The following is a 5,810-nucleotide window of genomic DNA, read 5'->3' as shown; positions in this document are numbered from 1 at the left end:
AAAACAACGAAATTAAATGAAATACTAGAACACAGCTCTGCTGAATTACGTTTTAATATATATATCAATAATATGTATACATGTTGAGGTTTCTAAGGTCGTTATGCAATCTTTATTGAAGCCGTTAATTTGTTGACAGCAGTGATCAACAGGTCAGATGTTGGAGGAAAATGTAACTGTGGCCTCAGCAATTCATATCAGAATATTCATCTTTCAGGAGGACGTTCATCCAGCTGGCCCTCCATTAAAACATTGCTTAAATGTTATTTTTAATGCACAGTAACAGTCATAGGAACAGAACAAGGCTGTACTACAGGTAATGAAAGCAGGAGAATAATTCAGACGTACTGAGGCAGCGATCGAGTACAACACTAAATAAAAATATAAAGTTCCAACATTAACTTTAACTTTAAATCGATTGTGAGCAATAAACAAACTCCACTGTGAGGACAAAGTGTGACCGCTAAACTACGTATATCCCTGTTTCACCGCCACGGAGCCGTCAGCGGCAGACTTCAGGAAGTCTGGCCGACATCAGGCGGCTCTCGGCGGCTGCTGCGACCGCTGCCCGTCGTCACAGCTGTCACACCGGCAACGATTTTGGAGATGTGAGCGTCCCGGTTTGACGGTCACCGTCAGATAAACGCAAAACTACGTATATCCTTGTTTAACCGCTACGGAACCGTCAGAGCCAGCGGCAGACTTCAGAAAATCTTGCCGACATCAGGCGGCTCTCGGCGGCTACTGGGAGCGCTGACACAGCTGTCATACTGGGACGCACACATCTCCGAAATCGTCGGAGCACAATTTTAAACAGGCTTTATCGTGATAAAATGACCACATATTAGGCGTTTATACCACTACGTTCTCGCCTCAAATAATCATAAAACTACAGTTTGTGTCACAATAACAACAGTATTTACAAAAAAGCCCGTATTACAGTTGAAAGTTTTCTCTCCGGCTTTTACCGCTAGGTGGCGCGAAATGCATTCTGGGATACTTGGCTGTCTGAAGTCCACACAAGTCCGCTCTGATCATAGACTGTATAAAAGATGGTTTATTTTCTTTGCAAGTTCTTCCAAAATATCTGTGGCTGGCACTGAACATCCAGTGGTACATCTGAAACAAACAAGAAAAAGATCAGTAGAAATGGACAGTAGGCTTAGAGCTTGTTCATGACCACTGACTGTTTTGAATTTAAGCATGATTTTTTTTTCCTGCAAAAACTATGTTTGTACTCTACTAAATGTGTGCTAAGTCATGTCGATAATACCTAGTAAATATAATTTAGTGAGGTTCTGCAAACTGTTTTTACACAAGCTCAGAAGCATCTGTCATTCAAATATTTTCCTTGAGAGTAACAATCTTGAAAGATATTTAAAAGAAACAAAAAAAAACCCTCAAGGAAGCTCTTCAATAGGACTGGATGTTACCATCCTCAACTATAACTGGGTTTTGGAAGACTTTGCATATTGTAAAAATACATTATGGTACTGTCAAAACATACAAATATGAATCAAAACAAAACAAGAATAAACAAGAATGGTAACCCTTCACTGCCATCATAAAGCCCAGTTGCTTAGTGCCATTTTTGGAACTCGTTATTTTGTATAATTAACAACATTTGGAATTAACAACTAGAGAACAGCTACATTTTAAACCAACCTTTCAGTGTGAAGGCTTGCTAGAATAGCCTGGTTCAATTCTTCATCATCAGAGGACACATCAGACACTGCAGCCATCACTGAAAGATAGCTGTCATAGTTAGCAGACTGCTGATGTGTTGAGGTGGAAGCTGAATGACTTCCAGGCGTGCTGCTTTGGTAGTATGATCTTGACTTATTTTGGCAAGTCAGAACCAGAGATGGCTCTGCTGGATCAAGTGAAGACGTTCCTTCAAAAGATGAGGCAGAAGGCTGACTGGTGGAAAGGCATCTTTCCAGAGGGTACTCTTGCAGCTGATCAGAGGAACTGCTTGCTGAAGGGTTGATTTGGCTGGGTGAGGTGTTTTGGTAGGTCAAAGCAGGGGTTTGAAAGAATGATGCACCACAATGAAGAGATGAGGCAAGAGGCTCAAGCGAAGGGGTACAGTTTGGTGTGTGGGGATCCACTGCACTGGTGCAACAATCAGAAGAGGCAGAGAAGAGTCTACCCTGAGACGAAGAACACAACTGCCTTGTTGGATGAGTGGTTTCCTCACAAACACTATCTTCACTGATGGAGCCTGTGATGTAATCCTTGGAAAGATGTTGAAAAAATACACTTTTAGATATACTAAATTTAAACTGTAAAAGTATCTGAAAATTCAACAATTAGTTTTTTTTAAAAACCTATGCTGTCCATACTTTTGAACATCTCCATAAAGCACCAGATTCACCTTTGATCTCAGTCCAGTTACAGATCAAACACAACACATTTACTGCTCACTATGTTATTATGAATCGACCTACCTTTTAGAAAGCCGGAATGTGTTTCGTCTATTATTTGATGTATGCCTTGTTTCAATCTAGCTGCAACAGCTCCAGATAACAATTTGTAATCAGTATTAAGTCGTGTAATAGGACGTAGATTGTTGAGCAGTCGCTCCCATGTTTAGGGATGAGGACTATTACACCTTGTTTCACAGAGGGTGGTAATTCTGTTTTTTCTAATGCATCCTAGAATAGTCCTAAACAGCAGATCTCTGCGTTAGATGGCAGCCGTTGTTGCAGCACAGCATCCAATTCTTCAATTTCCAAATCCAGTTCACAAATTTCTCTAAATGGTTCATCAATTTTGGGTATGTCGTTTTGTATTTTGTCAAAGAATGATTAGAATAAGCAAAAGTATAAAGGGAAGAATATAAGTTCTAAAAAAAATAAATAAAAAAAAGGTTTGGTTGCCTGGCTATGGGCGAGCTTGCTTGTTTAGCTCCCCCAAACTGTTCGTTAAAGTCTTCCTACATGTCCAGAATGGCTTCTTTTTGCTTGAATTTGATATGTCACTCTTCGCTTCTTCTGACAAAGTTTTTGTATTCTTACCGCTTGGCAGATGACTCGTAGTTGCCAATCTTTCACTGACAGTGCTCACGTCCACAGTGTAGCCATGGTCACTTTCTTCCACTGTCATCAGTGCAGCATCAGTTACCATGGTGATGGTTAAAAGCGAGCCACCTTGGGCGGCGCTACAGCTCACCTGGTTGAGCTGGCGTCCCATATGCAGGGCTACAGTCCCGATGTGGAGGTCATGGGTTCGAATCCCACTCATGGCCCTTTCCCACATGTCCTCCCCCCATTCTTCTCCCCCACTATCCTGTCTCTCTCTCACTGCACTTTCAAATAAAGGCACAAAGGCCAAAAAAATAACCTAAAAAAAAAAAAAAGAGAGCCACTGAAAACTTTGACTTTAGGCTCAACATACGAACACATTAATGACACTTTGTTGCTCCTTCACCTCGTTACGCAAGCCCTTAATGCTCCCCTGCAAAAATGGGTAGGAAAATGGTTTTATCAGCTTTTTTTTTTATCAGCTTCCTTCCTGTTCTTAAGACTGAATATGGGGCATTTTTTTTATTTATTTTTTTTTTTAATACTTTGGCAAAACTGACATAATCATCCTTGACATTGACTACATTTTATAATAATTACTGTAAATCCATTATATCTTCATCAAGCCCAATGCAACATGTCCAAAAAAATCCCCTCTGCGTAATGACAACAATAAAAGACGCAACACTTTTACTGAACTCCCTCAGTTTAATTTCACACAAGTGGTGTTGACACAACCTGCTTTTGTAAAGAAACAGTCTGTGAAAGTATATGCAGCTTATCAAAAAAATTCAACTCCTGTCACTCACACGTGCATACAGCTGTTTCAGTATCTCAAGCTTTCAGTGCACTTAACAGATATGCTACATGTGTGTCACCTTAAAGTCAGATCACAAGCACTCCAATATTATTCCAGCATCTAGTAGATTGTACCATTGGTCATATTTAAAACTAAAACAACTGGTTGATATCTCTTGGGGTGGCCATTCTTTTGAGCAGTTGGAAGCAGGTGGATGAAATTGTCTTGTGCAAAGAAAACCAGACACCCAAGGACTGTATTAAAAAGCAACAAGTGTTTACTGATTAGAAGCTCCACCGAGGATGTCAAGTGAACAGTATCCTTGTCATTGCCATTCTGCATCTGCTCCCATCAACATGGTGTTCAATGCTACTCACGTTGCTCATCACGTTGCCAACAAAGGTTATCCTTTAGGCTTAACACAGAAGCCCAGGGCCTTCACAAAAAAATCTGTGGCCCTGCAAAGACGAGGAACAACAGTTTACTTTGAAGAGACCTATGTGTGACCTTTGGACACTTATCTTGCACCATGGGTCCACTGTCCAGAGCAGTCGCAGCAGAAATCCCCTCACACTTACTGTATTCTAAACTAGTCATGAGTGCTGGGATTAGTGGCAAGTATCAAGGTCTAAAAGTGCATCTCAAATAATTAGAATATCACGAATAAGTCCATTATAATCAAATTACTTAAGACACACCTCTATACCTGAGCACAGACCGTGCAGTGAGAGTTTTCCTAAAATGTAAGTTACCAGTTAAAAACCCAAGATGACCGAACACCATGTTGAGTTCAGGTAACAAGGTAAGTCATGCACTATACGAGGCAATGTCAAGTCACCGCCGTGCTAAACATTTAGCATACAGTCGGAGACGCAGAAGTCGAGAGATGGATCCTGCAGATCACACCGCAGCTGATTGTCAAAACAAAGACTCAGTGTCTCCTATTAATAGGTATTGTGTGAGTGCGTCTCAAATCCACAGAGGTCCGTTGTTGCCCATTTTCTACACTCTGTTTTATCCTGTAGAGGGTTGCGTTGAGCCTGGAACCTACCGAAGGCCTAAACCCTGTAAAGGTCACTGAGTCACCACAGGACAAACATGAAGAGACATGCATGCATGCTCACTCTCACACCTACGGCCCATTTAGCAGACTGTGAGAAGAAGCCAGACCACATTCATCATCCAAACTTCACACAGACTCAAACTGAGATTCAGATTTATGAGCTGATAAAACACAGAGGCAGTGGTCTAGAAGTGATAACACATCAGTGAGCCACATTGTCACACGAACATGTTCTGCTAGTCCGAGTGCATGAATGAACAAATCCTGAGCACGATGGCATTAAACATTGTTATTGACATTTTAACATGCATTGTTGTAAAAAATCTGAAACACGTCATCTTATCCCTGTTGAAAATAAATTTTGAGTTTAGCTTGTGTTTCTGGGGATTACCATTGTGGTACTCCTTTCTTTTTGGGTACGGGGATCATTTCCTCTAAGAATTAAAGAACAGTGCCGGTGTGACAGGAAATGGATGAATCAAACCAGGGACTGTGGGACGACTGGTGACCATCCAGCCATCCTTGGACAATTCTACAGTTTGACTCAGCAGACGCTTTTACCCAAAGCGACGCACATCTGAGAGCAGATACAACACAAGCAAGGATCTAGTCAGGAGAAAACAATCTAGACAAGTTCAAGTGTGATAGGACGTTGATGCCAACAGCAGGCTGTGTGGGAGGTAATAGGATTTTAAAAAAACATTTTTTTTTGTTTGTTTTCGGACTGTCAAGTGCAAAGGTTATTGGTTATTGTCTCGTTGTGAGCTCCCTCCAAACCACGTGTCACTGACACTCCTGCAACATTTCAAAATGTCATCCGTGTTAAGTTTTGGCCTGGTTTTCTGCGTGCATTTTAAATTACACACATTTTACAGTGTAAATAAAGTGGATTACGTTTTTGTTTTCATCCTCCTTTGGACCC

The sequence above is a fragment of the Stegastes partitus genome, unplaced genomic scaffold, assembly GCF_000690725.1.
Source record: "Stegastes partitus isolate 25-593 unplaced genomic scaffold, Stegastes_partitus-1.0.2 Scaffold962, whole genome shotgun sequence".
Classification (NCBI taxonomy): Eukaryota; Metazoa; Chordata; class Actinopteri; family Pomacentridae; genus Stegastes; species Stegastes partitus.
Note: the sequence above shows the minus strand (reverse complement) of the source record.